The 27,816-nt window shown below is 36.8% G+C and overlaps 1 pseudogene; it reads left to right on the top strand.

The window, feature by feature from the left end:
- Nucleotides 1–26,128, top strand: LOC132620066 (F-box/kelch-repeat protein At3g23880-like; annotated as a pseudogene).
- Nucleotides 26,129–27,816: the final 1,688 nt, after the last annotated feature.

Below are 27,816 nucleotides of genomic sequence, written 5' to 3'. Positions count from 1 at the left end.
ATGACTCGTTCTAGTGGAACAAAATTCATTGTGCGCAAAGGGGAAGCTTTTTACGTTGTAGAGCAAAAGGAAGATGGGAATTCCTCCCTTCTCCATATAGATAATTTTGGTAAACTCTACGATTGCCCAGGCACTAATTGTTTTGAGTTTGTCAATGGCTTGTTTTGCTTCTGGAAGTTCCTTGTGCAACTGATTGCAATTTGCAATCCCTGTACTAGAGAAGTAAGATTTCTTCCGCACCTAAATTTAGATGTCTCTCAGAATAATTGTTACTATTCGTTAGGTTCTGAACCAGAAGAAAAGAAGTATAAAGTTCTTTTGATGACACCGACACCTGAATTCAAACTAGGGTGTTGCACAAGAAACTAGATTTTCACTTTAGGTATAGATGAACATGGAGAGAGATTAAAACTTTCGCCTAATTTTATCCGTTCACGGGTGGAGTTTGCATTAGTGGAGTCATCTATATTTTTAATTCTTATACTTTTGATTTAGTTCCTATCCTACATAATATAGTTGCATTTGATGTTAGAGCTGAGAATTTCAGAATTCCCTCTCGTGTTTTAATTGGTATCAGAGCAGGTCTCACATAAAGTTACCTAACAGCATGTAAGAAAAGTTTAGATGTCTGGATATCACATTCCTGGTGCAATTCTACAAGATTGACACTCTCCAACAAAACCACCATACTTCATTGGTCAACACTACAACCACCGGAAGGAGAGATTCAAAATCTTTGTCTTTCAGTTGACTGCCAAGCGTGGCTCGTAATCAAAAAGGGACCAAAGCCAGTTCCAAATGTTGACGCAAAGGACTTAAAAACAAGATCGATACAGAATCTTTCGAAATCACCAAAGAGCAACAAGAGGTAATTGAAACTAATGCTAGAGCTATTAGTTTGCTTTATTGTGCAGTTAGCCGTAAAGAGTACGGAAAAATCTCAATTGCGAGATAGCTGACAAACTGGAGGTCACCAATGAAGGCACGTCAAAAATCAGGAAATCAAGAGTCGATATATATTATTTAGTTACAACATGTCTTTTGATTTTAAGAGGTATCCGATTGTCAATATTTCTTTACCTTTTGTTTGGGGGTTTCCGATCCTTGGACTAATTCAATTTTCACAAATCACAAGGCAAAGAAACTGGCATTTAAGCCTTTGGTAAACTATTGACGTGAATTTAATAAGTTTCTTAAAAGATTTTAATACTCTCTCCATCCATTTTTCATGTCCTGTATACTAAAATAGTTGTTCAGTTTGGAATATCAAGAGTTAATTATCATTTCATACCTATTTGATACTTATTATTAATTATTGAGTTGGAAAGTTCAAGAAATTCTTAGTGGTTGCAAAATTTTTAAAGTATGTTTTATTGATTTCAATCATTAGGTTACTTAGCAATAATTATGGATGACATGATAAAATTGTCATTCTCTTTTTAGCTCCTTAATAAGCGTGTCAAGTCAATACATTACAAGTAAAAATGGACCGGAGGAAGTATCAGTTTTGTATAAGCATTTTGTATGCATAAACCTCAAACAATAGTTTGGTTGCGTTGGAGATTAACAATCTATATAATCTTAAGCACATACATTATTTGCTCTATAACGCAGGGATCAACATTATAGCATAATATGAAGACCAATACACAGCTATTGCATAAAGTAAGATTTAACCGAAATAATCTAAAAAATTTTGCAAAGATTCATGGGCCTAAATCTTTAGGGAGTGAAACTCATCACCATAATGGTTCAAATTAATTAAAATAGTTCAATACCTTTATGAATGATATCAGGATCATTAATCTTAATGTTCAATAATGTTACTTTACGGCCAAGAAACAAATACTTATTCTTTCAAGGCCTAAATAAAGAAAAGGGAAAAAAACATAAGTAAACAAAAATATAATAATATTTACATATTATTAATAGGTAAATGCAATCAACATTTCATAAGAGGTTAAGAGTTTTATACAAAAATAAATTGCTTTATATAAGGAACCTGCTCCCTATTTTTCGTCGGACTCTGTATCCTCTATAACTGCTTTTTTCACGACATTTTCAATTTTACACTTTCTCCATACATTCCAAACATTTCCTTCCTACACGGTTATTCCATAATGTTATCTTTGACCCTTCTTTTTTGATTTCAAGGGTCAATAGCATACACCATGACGACATAAAAATCATTTATATTATTACTTTAATATACAAAGTATTTCACAAGAAAAATATTATACCAAGTATATAATATTATGCCTCAATATTATTATAATATATTTGAATTATACTATGTATATTAACACATTAATATACATATATTATACCTCTGAAAATGAATTATACCAGGTATAATGTGTATTTAAGCATGTTTGAAAGAGAAAAAAAATTAAAAATACAAGGTATATACATTGTATAATAATGGTATAATGTAATTTTCGTATTTAAATTAAAACATAAATTAAAACACATTCATTAGCAGTAAACCAACACAAGAAAAGAATAAGGTTTAATTGAAATCCAAAATAGACATCATCACCTCACAATTATACTTTTTCTTTAGAAACTTTGGGTGTGAGAATTGAAATGTCTGCCTTCTTCTCCTTCTATACACGTCCTTGGAGAAAATAATGGGGCTCTATTGGTTGAAGAAGTGAGGAAAATAGAGGTGTGGACCGTGTGGTAGTTAAAGAAGAGAGAAAAATAAGGAAAATGTGGGTGAATCCCCAGTTTAGGGTATATTTTTTTTTTCGTATGTCAAAAATGTAATAAAACTTGTTCTTCTTTAAGATATGCTAATTACACGCTTAAATTCAAAACCGTGACAAGTGGTGTAATTTTCTTTAAAGAAAAACACAATTCTCTTGAACGAAATAATTGTTGGTGAAATCAAGTAAAGATTTAATCTGGGCTAAACTTAAGGTTCATAAAGATTAAACTTAAGGTTTAATCTGGGCTAAACTTAAGGTTCATAAAGATTAAAGTTTGAACCAAAAAGAAAAAAGACGTAATTAGTTCATTGACAGAAGAATTTGTTGCATATGCTATGAAATGGATACCTGGTGCTTGCGGAGTTGTATTTAGCCATTAAATTAGGGGTTATAAGGAAGTTTATTAGTGTTGGGTTTTTTGGAGTGTGAATATGAAATGAGAAAAGGTACCTTTTGGAGTGCACCCAATCTTTTGGATTGCATCTCTCCATCTCACATTTTCATTGCCTATAAATTTAGAGGACTAGCCTCAGTTTTCTACACAGAAAAATTCTGCACTTCTTCTACATATTTTCTTACAAACCAAGATCGAGTGTTTGTGTGATTCGTTGCCGAATTTGCGTTCAACGAAGTTGTTGGGTTTGAGGTACCGCTACGCCAGCAACAGGTATATCCGTTTTATCTTGGGAGGAAGTAACCTATAACTTCGGGTACAGTGAGGGGATTAAATTCCTCAAGGACACACAAGAAACTTGTGGACTCGGATATTTTCAGTTTTATACATTTGCATTTCCATTCGGGTTTCCAGTTTATTTCGTTTACTGATTTACTGATTTTTTTAACACATATTACTAACAAGCTTAAGGAGTTTATGAAATTATTTTCGGATGACTAATGGAGAAAATCCGAAACTAAAACGATGGCTGTTTGTCTACTACGGATAGAAATGAAGAAGAAAATAGAAATTAAGCGGTAAAATCTATGGCACCTTTACAATGTTTAAAGACCGTCCCTCGCACCGGTTCAAGGAGGGGCAAACAACACCACGAATCAAGAAGTGATCAATAAAGCGGTGAATCAAGAAGAAAGTGGGAAATATCGGGTTCTGCTTTCTAACTTCACTTCTTATATATTTATGAATTTTATTCCTTATAATTTATGTGAAATTTGGTTTCATAAATATTAGGGTAGATGACTCATTTTATTTTATGATGATGATATAAATAAATTTAGATACATATATTTGATATGCTTATAGGTGCCGGTTTGAAAAGTTATCTGTGACGTTTGGCCATGTCCATGTCGGGACATGGAAATGGAGATCTGAAATATATTCAATGTTGCCACAATTTTTTAATGTAGAAGTGTGCATTTATTTTTCTATTATATATAAGTTCCTAAGGAGGACCAACACAGCAATATCTATTTGTACCCAAAGCTTTACAAATTGTACACGCAATGAATGCTTGTACCTATATAACTTGTACACTTTAACCAATTGTTTTTTTTTTATCTCACGTGGACATATGTCATAGTGCTTAATATTTATTCTCTTATCATGTATAGATGTATGCACTTCAATTTTAATTCTCCGACACATTTATTTTCTCCGTACACTTTTACTTGTTCACTTTTGACTTTTCACGTTCTTGCTGAATATTTATTCTCTTCTCATGTATAGACGTATGCACTTCAATTTTAATTCTCTGGCACAAATTTATTTCCTCCGTGCACTTTTACTTGTTTACTTTTGACTTTTCACGTTCTTTAAGAATTAATAAATCCCACATGGACATATGTCATAGTACTGAATATTTATTCTCTTCTCATGTATACACGTATGCACTTCAATTTTAATTCTCCGACACATATTTATTTCCTCTGTGCACTTTTACTTGGTCACTTTTGACTTTTCGCGTTCTTGCTGAATATTTATTCTCTTCTCATATATACATGTATGGCACTTCAGCTTTAATTCTCCAACACATATTTATTTCCTACGTGCACTTTTAGTTGTTCACTTTTGAATTTTCACTTTCTTTAAGAATTAATAAATGAAGTACTCTCTCCGTCCCATATTACTTGGCCACATTACTTGACTTTTCACGTCCTTTAAGAATTAATAAATGAAGTACTCCCTTCGTCCCAAATTACTTGGCCACATTACTATACTTGACTTTTCACGTTCTTTGATAATTAATAAATGAAGTACTCCCTTCGTCTCATATTACTTGACCACATTAATAAAAATATATGTCCTATTTTTCTATTCTATATTTTTCTTAATATATATAAACGCCCAAGGTGGGCGAACACAACAACAATAAGTTGTACAAAAAGCAACTGAAATTGTATTCCAAGCCGGGACTAACATGTGTACATTTCAGAAGTTTAACATTAATACTACCTCTTATGTGTTTACTTTTTAAGTCCCCACGTGTCCGCAGTGTCTCAATTGTCCTTTCATTTCCTTCATTTGGCATATACTCCCTCAGTCTCAATTTAAGTGTCTACATTTGACTAGACACGGAGTTTAAAAAATAAAGATAGACTTTTGAATCTTGTGGTTCTAAATTTAAAATGTGTATAATATAATAAAATATCGTTTGAACCTTGTAATTATAAACTTGACATGTAGGATATTTGAATTGTCAACTTATTAAATATAAAAAGAGGCGGACATAATCAAAATAAGACAAATTTTAACAACAATTGAGAAATTAAGGGGGAAAATAAGAGGAAAAGAAAAAAAAAATATGGAGACTCACTAAGAAAAATCGCAGTATCCTTTGCAAAATATACAAATCATAAAGACTAACTAAATTGAGTAACTAAATTAATCAGGCCCGTGCAATAGTTTGCTAGTTCTGTATAAATACGTAATAGAAGAATTGTGCATAAGAAAAAATAAGTACACATTCTTTTGGATATATTAAAAAGGGAAAAGGGATGATTAAGTGGTCACAATGTTTGGGTGGTTGGGACCGCATGGACTTTTATCTCCACAGTACTTTTTCCATGACTCGATGCATGAAACTGCTTTTCTTGGCAAAGATTTTCTTAAAGTAGAATGCTTTGATGTTAGCATTTACTATGTATCTTGATGTTTAGTATTTAGTCTTTCACCAAGACATGTGTGACTTTGAAAAGGATATTGTAAAACAAAATTTTTGGATGGATTTGTTTTGACGAATTATTTTTGAAGTGTTGGTTGTAAACGCAACACGAAAGAGAGAATTTTCTACTCTTTAGATATATTATAATTCCGTTTCGGAGCCTGAATATGGCAGGAACAAAATGACTTGGCTAAAACGTTGCCAGTTGACGTTCCAACCCTATTTGGTGTTGTTTGAGAGTTGAAAGTATCCAACAATGAGAGACTTCCTCCTCAAGTCTTATTTCAAATAAGTCTACGGTACGATAACCAGTTGTATTGGATAATTCCTATATTCCATATGTTATGACAGATTAAGAATTTGAAAAGTGGTAGTATTACATAGCGATGTGCTGAAATTTTTTCTCGGCAACTTAACTTGAAATCTCATTCGTTGAGATGATCAATTGTAATTTTCAGAAAAATTGGAACCCAACAGTGAAAATGTTGTTTTATAATCTACTGAGAAAAGAAAATCGCTCTTTTTGGAGACTAAATCTTTGTGGTTTTCTACTCCCCAGTTTGGAGATTAAAATCTATGTGATTTTCTACTCCAAGTTACTACTCGGTTTAAAGAATATAAATACATTATTGAGTTAGTAACTTTTGTTGGTTTAAAGATATAAAATCTTTGCTAGTTCTCCTTGTTGTTTGAAGAGATAAAAGTTTCATCGAATTATTAAATCAGTCCGTGTCAGTTACTATTCGGTTTAAAAATATATATAAAAACTTTACCGACTTAATAGCTTTTATTGGTTTGAAGATATAAAAACTTCGCCGGTTCTCATTGTTGTTTATTCGGTTTGAAGATATAAAAACTTCACCGGTTTATTACATCGACTTGTCTTGTATTCAATTTGAAGATATAAAAACTTCGTCGTTACTGGAGAATGGCGAAAACGGAGAATAATTGAATTGAAATATGCGGAGGATTATTTTCAAGGTGGTAAGACATGAATTAGACTTACATTAGTACTTGAAAATTATTCTTGAAATCATGAAAATGAATGTATATATCTTTTGGGTCAATAAAGGTATATGTATGTTAGTTTGATAAGAATAAGAGATCAAACTATTAAAATATCTTGTTAATAAGTTAATGTTTACCACATAACTTGTGGGGGGAAGCTATCCTTTTGGCTAGCTGAATACTCGGTCGAGTGCCCTATAGGAAATCACAATTTAGTCCAAATGGAAAGGAAGAAAACCCTATTTGAATTATTTCAAAGTGTGGGGGTGATTAGCTAAAGTATAATCGAATATGCCACCATTAGTAAAGCATATTGATTTATGCTTCATAAATCAAAAAATTCCGACATTCATGTGAATACGGTAATTGAATCAGATAATGTTGACTTCTTTGAATATATATATGTATATATATAAGAGAATGTGAGTCGTCTAGCACAGGATCTAAACACTCTCGGGATGAAACAAAGAAAGATGTCCTGATGAGGAAAATCCAATACATAGTAAACGTCAAAGGACGTCTACATCCTTTAGAGATGATTGTCTGACATGTTGATTGGAAAATGAGCCTAAATTTTTTAAAGAAGCTATGACTTCTTCAGAAGCTCAATTTTGGAAAAAGCCAACCAATAGTGAAATAGAATCCATTTTAAAGAACCATACTTGAATTGGTTGATCTTCCTCCAGGGAACAAACCTTTAGGTTCCAAATGGATTTTCCAAAGGAAAATGAAAGTTGATGGCTCTATTGATAAATATAAAGCAATACTTGTTGTTAAAAGGTTTAAACAGCGAGAAGATATTGATTACTTTGATACATACTCGCCGGTAATGAGGATTACATCTATTCAGATGTTAATAGCATTAGCCGCCGTGTACGATCTTGTAATCCACCAAATGGATGTGAAAACAGCCTTCTTAAATGGAGATTTGGAGGAAGAAATCTACATGGAACAACCCGAAGGGTTTGTGGTTCCCGGGAAAGAGAGGATGGTGTGTCGCCCTTTTTAAGTCTCTTTGCGGACTAAAAGAAGCACCCAAACAATGGCGTGCGAAATGGACCATACGATGCTCTCAAATGGATTCAAGATAAATGAGTGTGACAAATGTGTTTACATTAAGAACACTTCGAATCATGTCGTCATTGTTCGTTTGTACGTGGGTGATATGTAGATAATGAGTAACGACATTGATGTTACTAAGCACATGCTTGCTAGTAAGCGTGATATGAAAGACTTAGGAGTTGCCGATTTAATTTTGAAAATTAAAATCCATAAGACTCCTCAAGGTCTAACATTGTCTCAATCTCATTATATTGAAAAGGTAATTAAAAAGTTCAAGTATTTGGACTTTAAAATTACAAAGACACCAATTGATGTGAACCTTGCTCTTGATAAGAATAAATGTGAAAGTCATTCTCAATTGGATTATGTCAGAGTGTTGGAAAGTTTAATGTATATCATGAACTGTACACAACCTGATATAGCTTGTGCTATAAGTAAACTAAGTCGCTACATAAGTAATCCCGACCAAAATCATTGGCTGGCAATGAAACGAGTTTTGGGGTATTTGAAACATACTCAAAACTTTGCTTTGCATTATAATAGTTATCCTGCAGTTATTAAAGGATACAGTGATGCAAATTGGATCACCGGATCAACTAAAACTAAATCCATAAGTGGATACGTTTTTACCATTGGTTTAGGAGCAGTGTCTTGGAAATCATCCAAACATACATGTATCACCCGTACTACAATGGAGTCTGAGGTCATAGCTTTAGACAAAGCGGTGAAGAAGCCGAATGGCTCCGGAATTTCTTAGAAGACATTCCATTTTGGCCTAAACTGTTGGCTCTTATATGCATACATTGTGATAGCCAAGCAGTAATAGGAAGGGCATAGAGCGTTATGTATGACGGAAAATCTCGTCACATACGACGAAGACATAATACCGATAGACAAATACTCTTTAGTGAAATTATCACAATTGACTACATTAAGTCAAGAGATAATATGTCGGATCCACTAACTAAAGGCCTAACTAGAGAGGTGGTTGAAAGATCATCGAGGAGAATGGGACTATGACCGAGGACAAGTCATCGTGGCAGTAACTCTACCTAGAAGACTGGAGATCCCAAGATCTAGGTTCAAGAGATCAAACAAAGTCATTGATGACGGTTCAACATTGTCAAGATAAACTTTTTTGGTCCATTCTCATATGAGACAATGTTCAGTACCAGGAAACATTAAGGCTTTTTAATGGTTTCAAAGTTTGATACGGGGTATATCAAATAGTGTATCTATGGGATGACACATTTAGGAATCACCTATGTAAGTGTGAAGTGTAAGCCACTTCAAGGAGAATTCTGTAAGGCCAATTCTCTATGCACTTATGAACCAGGCAGTGTTCATGGCTGAAACGAACAAAACTATGAGAACCAAAGATGGTTAAAGGGTTAATTGTGTGACATGTGGTTGTCTAGGTATACACCAAAGCTCGACGGTTCAAAGATATCAAATCTACCGAGTGACTGAGTATATCCGACATATGTTCTCTACGGAAAGTTCAAAGAGAAATCTACTTATCGAGATGCGATTAATCCTTGCTTATGAATCACACAGTTTTTCATGCATGTTTTTCATAATATAGTCATTCCCCATTCATGTGGGGGATTGTTGGGTTTTTTGGAGTGTGAATGGGAAATGAGAAAAGATACATTTTGGAGTGCACCCAAAAGACACCTTTTGGATTGCACCTCTCCATCTCACATTTTCAATGCCTATAAATTTAGAGGATTAGCCTCAGTTTTCTACACAGAAAAATTCTGCACTTCTTCTACATATTTTCTTACAAACCAAGATCGAGTCTTTGTGTGATTCATTACCAAATTTGTGTTCGACGAAGTTGTTGGGGTTTGAGGTACCGCTACGCCAGCAACAGGTATATCCGTTTTATCCTGGGAGGAAGTAATCCATAACCTCGGGTACAGTGAGGGGATTAAATTCCTCAAGGACACACAGAAACTTGTGGACTCAGATATTTTTAGTTTTATACATTTTGCATTTCCATTCGGGTTTCCAGTTTATTTCATTTACTGGTTTACTGATTTTTTTTTTAACACATATTACTAACAATTAGTTTGTCGATTGAGTCCTTATGTTTAAAGTCTTAGTTTGCTATATTTCAAATTTAAGCCCCTAGCATTTGCCTAGAGGAGCAGATCCGGTCTTCTGCCAAGTTAGTTACCGGCGGGTCCTTTATTCCTATACGAGTCTCTGAGTTGTCCAACTCTTCATATAGCTGTAATTCCTTTGTTTTGATCATCAATCTAAATATCAATTTAGTCATAGCTTAGTTTAGTAGCTTTTCTCTGTTTTCTCTTTGTTCCTCGATTTTCCAGTAACAAAAATATCAAAAACCCAACAAATTTCAAGATCGATTGCCGACTCTTGTTGTTCTATGGAGCTGAGCATCAAACTATAACTTTTTTTTATAAATAAATAAATTGAGACAAGATCTTTAGCTTAACCCAATATAGTCCACAGAGACGGCTCAATAGAATTTGTGGCTCAAAGCCAAATTTTAATAAGAGTTCTCAAGTATATTCAATAGTACTAGCTTCTGCGTGCGTCATGCATGCATCTTGTGCGCCGCACGTGCATCACATGTCAATTAGTAAAAATATTTTAAAATCACAGATGTATTGTTATTAAACATGTGTGTGAGATATACATCTAAAGTATAAAGAAATTAGTGCAAGCTCAAATGATGAAGAATGTGTTGGGAATAAAATAGATCCGCAAAAATAATATTCACGGTATTAGTGATAAACGCGGAACACTAAGTTATGGTTAAATCAGCAAGAATAAAATGCAGCAATAATGACACCAAGATTTTACGTGGAAACCCTTCTGAATAAGGGAAAAACCACGGCCAAGAGGAGCAGCTGATATCACTATAGTAAGGAATTTTACACTGTGTAGTAATGAGTACAAATACTCCTAAGACCACTACACCCTCAAAAGAAATAACACTCTTTTGATTTTCTCACCTCACTACAATATCACTCACACTCTATTTTTCTTCATAGACTATTTTCTTACAGTCTATGGAACACCTCACTTTGCTCTCACTCAGATGTATTGTCTGAGATTTTAGTGTGTATAGCAAATGATCTTGGTGTATTACAAATGAACCATAAGCTGCCTATTTATAGGAATGAATTTCCTATGATGAGGTAAGCGCTTACGTCACGACTATGATGAGGTAAGCGCTTACGTCACGACTATGATGAGGTAAACGCTTACATCACGAAAATGTGAACAAAAGAATTGGCTTGTTGGCCAATTCCACAATTGCTACAAATGTGATTTTGTCAAAGGAAGAAAAATCTTCCTTCCTTAAAATATGGGATAGGGGACTGGACCGCACAAATCTCCCCCTCCAGTCCCATTCACCTGAAGGAGGGTACACTGGCTTCTAATTTGAGTGCATGCCGACAAGTTCTTTGCACAATTCGAACTTGTCTCTCGGTACCGCCTTGGTCAGCATATCTGCAGGATTTTCATTCGTGTGAATCTTCTTGACTTGGAACAATTCGCTTTCCAATTGCTCACGAATCCAATGATATCTGACATCGATGTGTTTTGTTCTCGCATGGTACATGAAGTTCTTGCTCAAGTCTATTGCACTCTGACTGTCACAATAAACAACATACTCCATTTGCTGCAATCCAAGTTCTTGAAGGAATCTCTTGAGCCATATCATCTCTTTGCCAGCTTCAGTAGCCGCAATATACTCCGCTTCCGTTGTAGATAGTGCGACACACTTCTGCAACTTTGACTGCCATGATATAGCTCCCCCTGAAAAAGTAAACAAATATCCAGTAGTGGATTTTCTGTTATCAAGGTCACCTGCCATATCAGAATCTGTATAGCCCTTCAAAATTGGATTTGATCCTCCAAAACACAAGCATTCATCTGATCTTCCTCTTAGATACCTGAGTATCCACTTCACAGCTTCCCAATGCTCTTTCCCTGGATTTTCAAGAAATCTGCTAACAACACCGACTGCATGAGCAATATCTGGTCGAGTGCATACCATTGCATACATTAAACTTTCGACGGCAGAGGAATAAGGAATCTTGGCCATTCTCTGTTTTTCCTCTGTTGTTGTAGGACACATCTTTTTGCTCAATTTCAGATGACCAGGAAGAGGTGTGCTAACCCACTTAGCACTCTTCATATTGAAGCGCTCTAGTACACGTTCTATGTACTTTTTCTGCTACAAATAAAGCTTTTTTTCATCTCTCGAATGAGTAATTCTCATGCCCAAAATCTGCTTAGCATGACCCAAGTCTTTCATTGCAAAAGACTTACTCAACTGTTTCTTCAACTCGTCAATCCTGGAAGCATTTTTGCCTTTTGCCTTGAAGCCCTCAGGTTGTTCCATATAAATCTCCTCTTCTAAGTCACCGTGAAGAAAAGCAGTCTTCACATCCATCTGCTCAATCTCCAAATCAAGACTAGCAGTCAAACCAAGAACTGTTCGAATGGAGGACATTTTCACGACAGGAGAAAAGATTTCGTCAAAGTCAATACCTTTCCTTTGACCAAATCCCTTAACAACCAATCTAGCTTTGTATCTGGGCTTCAAGCTGTGTTCTTCGGCTTTAACTTTGAACACCCACTTGTTCTTCAAAGCTCTCATGCCCTTAGGCAATTTCACCAACTCATAAGTATGGTTCTCACGCAGAGATTTCATCTCATCTTGCATGGCTTCAATCCATTGATCCTTGTGCTCATCTTTCATGGCCTCCTCATAACATTCAGGTTCTCCCCCATCAGTGAGTAATACATACTCATTAGGTGAATAACGGGAAGAAGGAACATACTGTCTAGTAGACCTTCTAAGTGGAATATCTGACACATCCACGACTTCACGAGTATCAGCATCTACCTCATCAATAGCAGCATCGTTATCATCATCAACATGCTGATCTGGAACATGATTCTGGGCATCACCATCGTCATCGAGCCCACCAACGTCATCAACATTTGTATGAGGAACTTGATCAAGATTAACTAAACCTTCAGAACTTGAAGATTTTATCTTCTCCGCTTTGTTAATATCTTCAATGGTTTGATCCTCCATGAAGGTAACATCACGGCTTCTCACGACCTTCTTCTCAGTTGGATCATATAGCCTGTAACCAAACTCATCAAGGCCATAACCAATGAAGATGCACTGCCTTGTCTTGGCAGTTAATTTTGACCTCTTATCTTTAGGCACATGTACAAAAGCTTTGCAACCAAACACTTTTAAGTGGTCATAGGAAACATCCTTGCCATACCAGACTCTGTTTGGAACATCACTTTGCAAAGCAACCGCAGGGGATAGATTAATAACATGTGCGGCGGTCAACAATGCCTCACCCCAAAAGGAATTCGACAACTTTGCTTCAGAAAGCAAACATCTGACTCTTTCCATCAAGGTCCTGTTCATCCTCTCTGCTAAACCATTAAGCTGAGGAGTCTTAGGAGGAGTCTTCTGGTGTCTGATACCCTGTTGCTTGCAGTATTCGTCAAACGGTCCACAATATTCACCACCGTTATCAGTACGAATACACTTCAGCTTCTTTCCAGTTTCTCTTTCAACTGAGGCCTGAAACTGCTTCAAGACACCCAACACTTGGTCTTTAGTCTTTAAGACGTAGACCCAAAGTTTCCTTGAGCAATCATCAATAAAGGTAGCAAAATAAAGTGCACCACCCAAAGTCCTTGTCTTCAGTGGACCACATATATCTGAATGCACCAACTCAAGCAACTCTGTCTTTCTTGAAGGAGGATGAGACTTGAAAGAAACTCTATTTTGTTTTCTAGCCAAGCAGTGCTCACACTTTTCTAATTTAGCACTTTCAAAATTTGACAATAATTTATTTTTGGCCAGAACATTTAGTCCTTTCTCGCTAATGTGGCTAAGCCTCTTATGCCATAACGTTGAAGAGCTATTGCTCTCAACTGCATTCACTATATCAACACAGGTAGAGGCTGTAGTCCAGTATAGACCACGACGCTTTTCGCCACGAGCCACAATCATGGAACCTTTAGTGAGCTTCCACTTTCCAGCACCATTGGTACTGACATATCCCTCATCATCCAAAACACCAACAGAGATCAAGTGCAAACGAACATCAGGTTCATGCTTTACATTGTTTAAAACTAGTTTAGTTCCAGTACTGGTTTTCAAACAAATCGTTCCAACACCAGCCACCCTAGATATAGTCTCATTACCCTACTCAAAGTTCCAAAGTCACCCGGAGTATAGGATGAGAAAAATTCCTTCCTTGATGTCACATGAGATGCGGCACCACTGTCCACAACCCAGCTTGACTCATCACAAGCAATGTTTATCTGATCCGCATCAAGGACAGTAACAAGATCTTCTGTAGTGACAGCGGCAACACGATTGCCATCTTCTTTCTTTTCCTCCTTATCTCTATTTTCCTTTTTCAAAATCCGGCAGAACTTCTTTGTGTGCCCTTTTTTCCCGCAATGATAGCAATCAATATCTTTAAGTCTGCTTCTGGATTTGCTTCTATGATGTTCTCTATTTTGAGAACCACGATTCTTGCCTTTCCCCCTAGTGTCAGTAACCAAGACATCTGATGAGGAGGAACCTTGAGATTTTCTTCTCATCTCTTCATTTAAAAGACTGCTCTTGGCAAGATCCATAGAGATCACACCATCCGGAGCAGAATTTGATAATGAAGTTCTAATAATTTCCCAAGAATCTGGTAGGGAACCAAGTAGAAACAAGCCTTGAATTTCTTCATCAAAATTAATGCCCATAGCAGATAACTGGTTCATGATCCCCTGAAAAATATTCAGATGATCTGTCATTGCGGAACCATCGTGGTATTTTAAACTCAACATTTGCTTTATCAGAAACATCTTGTTGTTACCAGTTTTTCGAGCATACAAACTTTCAAGATGCTCCCATAGGGTCCGAGCATGTGTCTCTCCAGAAATATGGTTCAACACATTATCGTCAACCCACTGTCTAATAAAGCCGCAAACCTGCTGATGCAACAAATTCCACTCTTCATCTGATTTATTATCAGGCTTTTTATTTCCAAAGACAGGTTGATGAAAATTCTTGACATAGAGCAAATCTTCCATTTTGCCCTTCCAAATGGCATAATTTACGCCACTCAAAGTAACCATTCTACTAGTGTTGGCTTCCATTGTTTATCACAAATACAAATACTATTTTATTCGAAGACCAAAGCAATTCTTTTCTGATGTGGAGGTTCAGACTGTGCTGCAACCACAGAGCATACTCAGACAGAACCTTGGCTCTGATACCACTTGTTGGGAATAAAATAGATCCGCAAAAATAATATTCACGGTATTAGTGATAAACGCGGAACACTAAGTTATGGTTAAATCAGCAAGAATAAAATGCAGCAATAATGACACCAAGATTTTACGTGGAAACCCTTCTGAATAAGGAAAAAACCACGGCCAAGAGGAGCAGCTGATATCACTATAGTAAGGAATTTTACACTGTGTAGTAACGAGTACAAATACTCCTAAGACCACTACACCCTCAAAATAAATAACACTCTTTTGATTTTCCCACCTCACTACAATATCACTCACACTCTATTTTTCTTCACAGACTATTTTCTTACAGTCTATGGAACACCTCACTTTGCTCTCACTCAGATGTATTGTCTGAGATTTTAGTGTGTATAGCAAATTATCTTGGTGTATTACAAATGAACCATAAGTTGCCTATTTATAGGAATGAATTTCCTATGATGAGGTAAGCGCTTACGTCACGACTATGATGAGGTAAGCGCTTACGTCACGACTATGATGAGTTAAACGCTTACATCACGAAAATGTGAACAAAAGAATTGACTTGTTGGCCAATTCCACAATTGCTACAAATGTGATTTTGTCAAAGGAAGAAAAATCTTCCTTCCTTAAAATATGGGATAGGGGACTGGACCCCACAAGATGATCCTATTTCAGCAGACTTGATAGTTAAACCCAAAATAATTGGACAATGTTTAAACTTGGGGCAATTGTTTCTTAGAATAGTTTGTTGAGTATAGAAACCACTACTACTAACTATTTTCTACCTTAATTCAATATTTTTTTTTATATATAAAAAGATCTATATTTCTAACTTACTTTTAGTAACTATTGAAAGATGGACCGCCAAAATTTTGGGGCCTAAAGCACTTGCCTTAGTGACTTGTGTATTGAACCGGTTGGGTATATTAATCCGACAAAGTGGGGTTTGGAAAGGGTAGAGTGTACGCAGACCTTATCCCTACCATGAAGGTAGATAGGTTGTTTTCAAAAGACCCTCGGCTCAAAGAAAAGCTGAACTGGCCCTAATAGTCCAAAACAAAATAACTCCATGCAGGACCATGTTAAGCTTAATTGAGATTGGAAAGAAAGGAGTATTAGTACTCAAAATCGTTATGCTTAGGCATACGAAGGTTTAAGGGTGGTGTTGTTGGACGGTACACAGTTAGCAACATGCATTTTCTTTTCATTTGTGTCGATTGCTCTTAGGTATTTCTGAATACTAGTTTTAAATTATTACTTGCATCAATCTTAAACATCTATTATCCTCGCTAATGTTTTAACGTCAATCCATTCTTATTTTATCTCGACCATCATGGGTAACAAAATTTTCCTACATGGAGATTATAAGTTCAGTCTAGACTTTGATACCACATGTAAACATAAACTTTAAACAAAGACGTTTGTGCTATTACATAAATTGACATGAATACCATGATTTTGAACTCGATAATCTCACTAAGAAGCACTATAAACAACCTACCTTGGGCGGAAGGCAGATAAGAGCAAGAAACCCTATTGATAAATAGGTTTCTCTCCTCTTGCCCTATATTACGTTACTGGGACTTTACTGACGGAAAGGTGAATACAAGGGCGGCTCAATAAGATTGGAGTAACAATATACTTAATTCAAAAAGAAAAACGTGCAAGCATTGAAAGAAACTATTATTGCATACTCATAGTTTATAACCCACAGTAACTTACTCAAAGCTTGAGTGAACCTCCTTCCATCTGGTGTTATAAACTTGCTTGGTTTGTCCTTCGTTACAGGCCCACAAGTATATCCAGGTCCTGGTGCCTCGAGGATGAATATTTTTCGCTACCTCACTGTTTTGTTACTTGTTCCTGCTTGACCGATAGTGAGCTGGAATGCGCTAATAGCTTTCTCCGGGTCTTGTGCCCACGAGCTAATTACCCCACTTTTGCAGCAATTCACAGTTTACAGGTTATAAACACTGGTTGGGTCCCTTTTGCAGCAATGAGGGATGTTCCCCTTGAATCTTGAACAGTATGCTTGCTCTGTGGCTTGGCCGCCAACTGCTTTCCACATTACTTCTTTTTGGACCATGTCCAATCTAATTGCCATCCCAGTGCTAGAATTTTGGAAGATTGGAGGCTTAAAATCAAACTTGGCCTTAAACCTTTTAAAATAAAATAAAAATGATCATCATAATTTTCATTTAAAGTTTAATTTTGTAGCTTTTTATATGCAAAGTCATTAATAACTCTTTTTCGATAGCATAATTAATTCATTTGATGTCTCTTGAGTCATTGTTGGTCTTGGGTAGAATCTTATTAAATTTAATTTAGAACACTTCTTTGTTGAGGCAACTGTTACATGAATCATTAACATTATTCTATTAACAACATAAGTATTTGGAAAAGAATAAAAAAATTATCTAATTCAGTATATCGATTAGTGTAATCTCTATTTATACTATTTTTCTTAAAACTTTTCGGTCGAAAATAAGTCTAAACAATCAATATCAAAGTGGTGATTATCTTTTTAAAGAACATTCAAGGTTAGAAAAAGATATTACCACTCTCATCATCTGATTATCTCAACTTTCTGCCAGTAAATAGAAAATCAAAATGTTTTCGCACACTTCAAGTTATTTAATCTATTTAGAAGTGAAAATAATTGATTGATTTACTATATGTAAAAAGTAATCAACTCTAAAAAAATCTTCATAATAATATTTGGTTTTATTATCAACATTCTCATAAATTATTTCTTTCAATATATTACGTGTTTCTTACGAAATTCAGGTTATATATTCATCTCATGTTGTAATTCTCTAAGAAGATATAATATCAATTGCAAAATATCTTCTTCTCTATATTCTTGAAAAAAAAAAATCTATGACAAATAAATATGCATGTCCTTTGATTAAATTTTTTTTGCTAACTGAATTAACCACAATCAATACACCATGCCAAACAGTCATACCCTATAAAATCTAAAATTATCAGGCTCATATAGCTTTACGTTTAGTTTTTGGATTATCACTAACTATAATAATTTCAGTAAAGCATCTTTATTTTTGTTGTTTGAAATATTATTGTTTTTATACTTTTAATAACTTTTTCAACGTGTTTGTGACAATAATTTTAAAGTTAGGTTGGGTAACTATCATTTAAAATCTTCCACTGCTTAGTAGAAGAATAAAATAGTGAATATATATATTGTAATCACTCCAAAAAATAATATAGCATTCCACAAGAACTAGCCATATCAAGAAGTGCCAAATTACCATCAATGGATATGGTGCAGCGCATGGAGCTGCTTCTTCTCCTAATCAATAAGGTTTCTGGTTCGAGTGCTGAGTATGAAAAAAATTCAGTTTTTTGTGCGGAATGCCCTTCAAACGCACTGGTCTTTAATTTTTGCCCTTCAAATTTGAAATCTTTAATTTTTGCCCTTCGCCTAAAATCAATGGATTCTGGGTTCGAACCCCCGCTCTGTCAAATATTAAAAAAAAAAATTGCAAGACAGAAGTTTGATGCAAAGTTAGGCCTATTTAAGGCAAACTTCTGCCTGGATAGGCCTAGCTTTTGCCCAAAATTAGGCCTATTCAGGAAAAAGTTAGGCCTTAAGGCAGAGGTTTGTAAAATTCCAACTAAGTCAAAAAAAGAAAAAACGAAAAAAAAACTCTACCTTAAGATAGAGTTTGAAACTCTGCCTGCCTAGCTCAAAGTAGTCCTCTCATCCTGAGGTGAGGGTGGGATGCCTATCGAAATAAGAAAAGATGGAAAAGGCTATCTACGTCCAATTCAAAGTTTCTTGCATTTTCCGATGTTGTTGGCGACAAGAGCTTCTTATGAGCCCGAATGTCATCTTTACCTGAAAGCGGCTTAAGATTATTAAACTTCACTATTCGACTTGCATGCAAAACTTTGTCTTGCGAATCAAACTCTACCGTGCGATTTTTTTAATTTTTGACAGAGCAGGGATTCGAACCCAAAAATCAAGGAATTTTTAGCGAAGGGTAAAAATTAAAGACTAACAATTTGAGGGGCAAAAATTAAAGACCAGTGCCTTTGAAGGGCACTCATGCAAATGACCCAAAACAATCCTTGATAGGAAGTGATTCCCTCGAATGGGCCTTACGCGGCGCAAATCCAAACATAATAGGACTCCAATGTAAGTACCGGAGACCTGAAAAAAAAAAGTACATTATATAAAGATTAGGGCTCCAAAAATGTTGGGGTAAAACACTTGCTTGAGTTGCTTTAGGCTGCAGCCACCCAACAAACCTTTTCCATAGCAAAATTGAACTTCAAAAGTACAATTTTTCCAACCCAGATGGAATCTAAGGGAGACAAAGCCTTCCGTCAACATGCAAACCATCTTCAAGGTTGACTACTTTTACCCTTCCATCAGAACTCATAACTGAAATCCTATTAAAATTACCAATTACATCCCTCATGCAACTCACGTTTGTTTCAAAAATTTGGCTTGCTTTAATCTCTGGCCATGACTTTATCAAGACCCATCTTAGTTTGTCAGTTAATAATGAGGATTGTAGCCACCATAAGCTTATGTTGAGTTATTCCCAATGTAAGAACAATCTCAAGTGTTGTTCCGTTAGGTCTTTACTTTATGAGTCTGTTATTGAGGCATCTCACTTGGATTATCCCAAGAAAGAAGGCCGCAAATCTCTCGAGATTGTGGGTTCTGTCAATGGATTGATTTGTCTTGCTAATATGGCAAAAGAACTGCTTTTATGGAACCCAACAATTAGAAAGTGCAAGAAATTGCCTGATTCTATGCCTAAGTTGATGAATAAAAACCGTGTTATATATGGTTTTGGATTTGATGAGTTGCATGATGATTATAAGGTTGTAGGTATATTGTGTATTTATGAAAATGGCCTTTTTGCTGACTTTGAGGTCAAAATATATAGTCTAAATAGTGATTCTTGGAGAAGTAAGGATAATTTTCCAGGTGGGTTGCCATTTGGTTATCAGAGTAAGTTTGTAAATGGGAATCTTCATTGGGCATTGGGCTGCTACTGATGGTCTTCATGGGTATAATGAACAAGGGCCTTGGAGTATCATTTAGCTTGATATATATAGCTAATGAGAAATGGGGAAAGGTAGAGCAACCTTCTTGTGCAGAAGGAGATTTTGGTTTGAGGCAAGGAGTGTTGGGAAATGATCTTTCTGTACTCTGTAATTACCATAGCACTCACATAGATGTGTGGGCTATGAAGGACTATGGGGTTAAAGAGTCTTGGGCAAAAATGTATACCATCAATTTGTTAGGATTTGAATCCCAAATCCGACCTTTGTAAGCAGGTTCCCAGGAAATATTGGAGGGTCACAGCTGGACCACTTAAATACCAATCTCCTTAGATAGAACCTACTTATGCCGTGATGTAAGCGAAGAATAAATAGCACACACAGATTTATAGTGGTTCACCCTCAATGTGAGAGCTACGTCCACGTTGCTGCTGCAGATCTTATTAAAGAAGAAATATTACAAGTGTTTACAACACTCAACCTCACAACCCCAATCCCAATTTCACTCAAGAATTTTTTTACTAAAAATTCTCTAAAAAAACTTCTCTTACTTAGGCCTTTCACTAAGAGTATTTCTCTTAGATTTTTCTCTCTTTGGGATGTGTTGTCTTCTTCAATTTTTGGTGTGTTTAGAATGAGAAGAAGTGCCTCTATTTATAGTTGAGATTTCAAGAAAAAAAATATTTTCTACTTTCACTTTCGGCCAACATCGTTATGATGTCTCCACTTTCACTTTCGGCCGACATCGTTATGATGTCTCAACTTTTACTTTCGGCCGACATCGTTATGATGTCTCAACTTTCACTTTCGGCCACTTTTCTTCTTTCCCACATGGGTGGACCTCAACCCAACAATTCTACCACTTGAAGGCTAATTTTAATTTGTCTTCACACTTTGATCGATGCAGCAACTCTTTCCTAGTTTCGTACTTCGTGCAGGCCAACTGAAGCTTAACATAACTTCAGTTTGTCTATCGTCACTGCCTTTGTCAGCATGTCTGCTGGATTCTGACTCCCTGCGATCTTCTCAAGCACTAATACTCCATCTTCCAAAGATGATCTAATGAAATGGTACCGGAGTTGTATGTGCTTCGTTCGAGCATGGTAGACCGGGTTCTTTGCCAAATGAATGGCACTTTGGCTATCACAATATAGCACACTCCCATCGTGGTCCTGATCTAATTCCCGCAGAAAAGATTGTAGCCACATCATTTCCTTTGTGGCCTCCGTCACAGCAACGTACTCAGCCTCACAACTAGAGAGAGTTACTATCTTTTGCAACTTGGAAACCCAAGAGATTGCAGTACCTTTGAAGGTGTAAACATACCCAGATGTGCTCTTTCTGCTATCAACATCACCACCGTTGTCAGCATTAACATAACCTTGCAATCCTGTTTCTAATTTTCGGAAATACAGAGCTGAACTCGAGCCGCCTTTCAGATATCTGAATATCCACTTCACAGCCTCCCAGTGTTGCTTTCCCGGATTGCTCATAAATCGGCTGACAACTCCCACTGCATGTGCAATGTCTGGCCTTGTACATATCATTGCATACATAAGACTACCGATTGCAGATGCATAAGGTATCTTGTCCATCTGCTTCTTCTCATCCTCGGTTGTCAACGACTGATCCTTTGACAATCGAAAGTGTCCAGCCAAGGGAGTGCTGACTGGCTTGGCATCATGCATGTTGAACCTTTTGATAACTTTCCTCACATATTCTTCTTGTGAGAGTTTGATGCCCTCCTTGCTTCGGTCGATTCTCATCCCAAGGATTTGTTTTGCAGCTCCCAAATCCTTCATTGCAAACTCTTCCGATAACCCTTTTTTCAACCGATCAATCTCCTGTAGGTTTGCTTCTACGATTAGCATGTCGTCGACATAGAGTAGCAGTATCATGTATGAGTCTTCAAATTTCTTGAAGTAACAACAGTGATCTGCTTCGCACCTTGAAAAATCAGCTTTCTTCATAAAGCTGTCAAACTTTAAATACCACTGTCTTGGAGCCTGTTTTATTCCGTACAGACTCTTTTGAAGTTTGCACACCAGATTCTCCTTTCCTTTGACTTTGAATCCCTCCGGCTGTCGCATGTAGATTTCCTCGTCTAGATCACCGTGAAGAAATGCAGTTTTCACGTCCATCTGTTGCAGATGTAGATTTTCCTTTGCCACCAGTACAAGAACAGTTCTGATAGTCACCATCTTGACTATGGGAGAGAAGATCTCCGTATATTCGATGCCTTCTTTCTGTTGAAATCCCTTTGCAACCAGCCTTGCTTTATAACGCTTTCTTCCATTGGGTTCTTCCTTTATCCGATAAACCCATTTGTTTTGCAATGCCCTCTTATCTTTTGGAAACTCGGCTAACTCCCATGTATGATTTGCCGATAGTGAATCCATCTCATCTTTCATTGCCAGCTTCCACTTAGTCGATTCATCGACTTGCATTGCTTCTTCATAACATTCCGGCTCCCCTCTATCAGTGAGTAGAATGTAGTTGAGGGATGGAGAGTACCTGTGAATCGGCTTCCTGATCCTGGATGATCTATGCAGTTCTGTGATTGGCGTCTGTTTATTTGTTTCAGAATCAGCACTTTCATCAGCACCTTCTCGGATTGTTTGTTCCTTTGCCTCAGCTGTACCTGGCTGCGGCTCAGGTGTCGGGAAGTCCCTCAAATCGACTATTTCCTATTCCTTGTCCTGACATTCTGAATTTTTTTGCAACTTGTCTTTGTACAGTACCTCTTCGTTGAAGACAACATTCCTGCTTCGGATGATCTTCCGATTTTGTTCACCCCAAAATCGGTAACCAAGCTCGGTGTCACCATAGCCAATAAAGTAACACTTCTTTGATTTTGGATCAAGCTTGCTTCTAGCCGTATCATCATTATGAACATATGATAAGAAGCCAAACACTTTCATAAATGAAAGATTTACCTTCTTGCCACTCCAGACTTCTTTTGGAATTTTGAAATCCAAAGGAACTGACGGTCCTCGGTTAATTAAGAAGGCCGCGGTATTGACTGCATCTGCCCAGAATATCTTGGGTAGTCCAGAGTGTATTCTCATACTCCGAGCACGCTCGTTCAATGTTCGGTTCATTCTTTCGGCTATTCCATTTTGTTGCGGCGTTCCAGGAATAGTCTTCATCATCTTGATCCCATTATCGGCACAGTACCGTTTGAAATCACCATCGTTGTATTATCCGCCGTTGTCGGACCTCAAACACTTCAACTTGAGGTTTGTTTCATTCTCGTCCATGGCTTTCCATCTTTTGAATACACTAAACACATCTGATTTATTTTTCATAAAGTAAACCCATACCTTCCTGGTTGAATCATCAATGAAGGTCACGTAGTAGTGTGATCCTCCAAGAGAGGGGACAGTGGTAGGTCCCCACACGTCTGTGTGCACCAATTCCAACTTCTCGACCTTCAACTCCCTGCCTGCATTTGAGAAGCTTACTCGCTTTTGTTTTCCGAGAATGTAGCTCTCACACGTATGAAGGTCCACCGTCTTCAGCTCCGAAATTAAGCCATTTGTCACCAACAGCTTCATCCCCTTCTGGCTGATATGCCCCAGCCGACAATGCCACAAATCTGTCTTCTTTGTGTTGTCAACCACAACAACAGTATCACGGCATCTAGTCGTCATCTAGAGAGTGCCAATCTTCTTTCCTCGGCCAACTACCATAGCACCTTTCGCCACCTTCCAAGACCCATTACCAAAGTTGAGATCATATCCCTCATCATCAAGCTGACCTACTGAGATCAGGTTTCGCATCAGCTTTGGAACATGTCAAACTTTTGTAATCTTCCACGAGGATCCATTTGTCATCTTCAAATTAATGTCTCCCATGCCAACAATGTCTAGCGGCTCTCCATCGGCTAAATAAAATTTGCCGAGATTCCCAGCCACGTAGTTTGTCATTATATCATGATGTGGGGTGGTATGAAAAGACGCTCCTAAGTCAAGCACCCAAGAGTCTATCGGGTTGTCAACCGATAGCAACAACAAATTGCCAATGTCTTCCGTAGCAGCGTTGATTCCAGCCCCTTTGTTGTCCTCCTTCTTTGGCGCCCTGCAGTTCTTCTTGAGGTGACCTGGTTTTCCACAGTTCCAGCACTCAAGTGTTCGTCCTGATCTGGATTGACCCCTGCCATTCCTTGACTTCGATCTGCCCCTATTTTGGTTGTAGTTTCTGTCATAATTTCTGCTTCTGTTTTCAACATTAAAAGCAGAACTCGTCGATGCCACTCCAGAATCTGTCCTGCGCACCTCCTCAGCAAGAATACGATCCCTAACATCGTTGAACTTTAGTTTGTCACTGCCGACAGAATTACTAACCGCTGCTCTCATTGGCTCCCAGCTATTTGGTAGGGATGCCAACAAAATTAGAGCTTGCACTTCATCATCGAAATCAATTTTTACCGATGACAATTGATTTACAATGGTATTGAATTCATTTACGTGTGTAGCAACATGAGCATTTTCCATCATCTTTAGATGAAATAGTTTCTTCATGAGAAATACCTTATTATTTGCCGAAGGTTTCTCATACATGTCAGACAATACCTTCATCATATCTGCGGTGGTCTTCTCCTTTGCCACGTTGTGAGCAACGTTCTTCGACAGCGTCAGCCGAATGACTCCCAGAACTTGTCTGTCGAGGAGATCCCAATCTGCTTGCTTCATCTCCTCTGGTTTCGGACTCAGAGGTTCATGAAGCTTTCTGCCATATAAATAGTCTTCAATTTGCATTCTCCAGAATGCAAAATCTGTACCATCGAATTTACCGATGCCGTGCGTCGTACCATCTTCGCCTCCCATCGTTTCTAAATCACAACACAACCTGTTGCTCTGATACCAGTTGTTAGGATTTGAATCCCAAATCCGACCTTTGTAAGCAGGTTCCAGGAAAGATTGGAGGGTCACAGCTGGACCACTTAAATACCAACCTCCTTAGACAGAACCTACTTACGCCGTGATGTAAGTGAAGAATAAATAGCACACACAGATTTATAGTAGTTCACCCTCAATGTGAGAGCTACGTCCACGTTGCTGCTGCAGATCTTATTAAAGAAGAAATATTACTAGTGTTTACAACACTCAACCTCACAACCCCAATCCCAATTTCACTCAAGAATTTTTTTACTAAAAATTCTCTCAAAAAACTTCTCTTACTTAGGCCTTTCACTAAGAGTATTTCTCTTAAATTTTTCTCTCTTTGGGATGTGTTGTCTTCTTCAATTTTTGGTGTGTTTAGAATGAGAAGAAGTGCCTCTATTTATAGTTGAGATTTCAAGAAAAAAAAAAATTCTACTTTCACTTTCGGCCAACATCGTTATGATGTCTCCACTTTCACTTTCGGCCGACATCGTTATGATGTCTCAACTTTTACTTTCGGCCGATATCGTTATGATGTCTCAACTTTCACTTTCGGCCACTTTTCTTCTTTCCCACATGAGTGGACCTCAACCCAACACAATTGTCCCGGTGATCTTAAGAGGCGCGTGCTTGTTCCATCCTTTTGCATGTCAAATAAAGGCGATATTCTTCTTGTGTTTGGATCAACTTCGATGATATACAATCCAAAGGATGACAAAATCAAATATGCAAAAATTACTAACTTTGGTTACTGTAGTGGGACTGAAGTCTATATTGAAAGCCTCGTTTGTCCCATTAAAAAAACAAAACTGCCAAGGATACAATAAGAATGAAGTCTGTGAAAACTCAGATGAATGACGATTGTAATGAGTTGTAAGATTCCACTTTATACATTTCTCACAAGTGCTGCTCAATTCTGTTTCTTTTGTAAAATATAGTGAAATACATTGCATATTTAAGCGACATCGTTACACCATGTCTGCTTGGAGATCTTTTCAATCAGTTTACTTTTGGCGTATTTTGCATGAAAGAACTTTCTGCGAGAACATTTATTTGGTTGTAGAGTTTGGTGTCTTCAACACTCAAAATATATTGCTTACTATTTTTTTTTCCCAGTTATTTGGCCAATCAAACGCCAAAACTTCTTTCCCTTTAACAGTAATATTGACTTGCAAAATTGGTTCAAAGGAGAAAGCAATTGAGAAAATATGTTGCTCTGGTCATGAGACGGGGGTGATGGGGGTAATAGTAAACACGGAATTACAGGAAAAATAGATTTGAGTTAGACGCTTTCTTTAATAGGGTACTAGTAGTCTAAAATAGAGTACATGAAAGTAAAATTTATGTCATCTTTGTATTTGAAACAAGAAGGTTCCAACTATAATGATTTCTTTTATCTTGTTCCTTAATAGCGTCGCGAATTGCATCTAAGTTGTAGTTTTGACAGAATCCTCAGATATTCTGGTTGATTTTTGAAATATTAAAAGTTTTAAAAGAATAAGGTGCAATGGTCATGTATCACCAAGTTGATGAAAACCGTTGTTTAATGCGGTTAAAGTGAAACTTTACTTCGTTAATGGTATCTATATTTGTTGTGGCATTCTGAAAATTTGTCTCGAGAGTCTAGCCAGTGTATCACATACAGATAAGGAGACAGTGGTTATTAGTGCTCGAAAACAATGACAATAGTCTTCTGACACACATGTATTTACTTTTTGTTGTTGTATTTGTTGATTTGCATCCTATGTGAGACATTACATTGAATAAACAACACTGCAAAAAAGTGTAACTTTAGAGGTCCCTGCTTGTGTGTATTCTTGTTTTTCTTTTGGTCTATTGCTGTGTTTACTGAGCTCAAAGGGAGTTCTTGGCTGATTGATTTCTGAAGTTGCTTCAGACATACATAGTTTACAGAAGTAAAAAATTTTGAGTGTTATGTGGCACATGAATAATATGTTACTATTTTCAGCTACCATGTCTCTTCTCGTCGTGAAGCCGTAGCAGTGAGATCAAATCTTCATTAGGCTACGACTAAACAACCTTAAACTTTCTAGGTTTCTTCATGATATGACTTTCAGTGACTGGACATGCCTTTATTATTTCACAACACTCGAAAGATGCCAAATTTTGATGAACGTTCACGTTGGAAATCTGCCGAAAATCTCGAATTTCTGACAGGAAATGTTTGCGATGAAAATATTCCGATGAATTTCCATCAGTAATTTGCGTTTTTCTAGTAGTGCCAAGTTACTAATCCCACCCTTTTATGAAATATTACTTGTAATTGATATTTGTATCTTAGGTGATTTAATAGTGTAAGAGTTTTTACACTATCATCGGGTGGAACTAAAGCTCCATGTAACAGGTTCAGCGTAAGGCAGTAGTTTTGGCTCAAATTTTCTGAGTATGTGTGTTAAAAAAATCACTGAACATAATTTATCCAGAATCTAGTAAACTATATTTTCTAAAATCTAGAAGTCATAAACTTAAAATCCTAGTTTCTGTCACTTGTGTCAAGAATTTCCTAGAAAACAGAGTAGTTGTTTTAAGACTCTTGAAACAATGTGAAATCTCTCATCTTGCTCATTGGTTGACATCCTTCAGTTGTATCTTGCTTTTCTCAGAACATTTCGGATTATAATGCCACAAGCCAATGAGCTGAAAATCTTTTACAAGCTCCTCAAAAAG

Source organism: Lycium barbarum, chromosome 11, assembly GCF_019175385.1.
Source record: "Lycium barbarum isolate Lr01 chromosome 11, ASM1917538v2, whole genome shotgun sequence".
Lineage (NCBI taxonomy): Eukaryota > Viridiplantae > Streptophyta > Magnoliopsida > Solanales > Solanaceae > Lycium > Lycium barbarum.
This window is presented reverse-complemented; position numbering and strand designations above follow the sequence as displayed.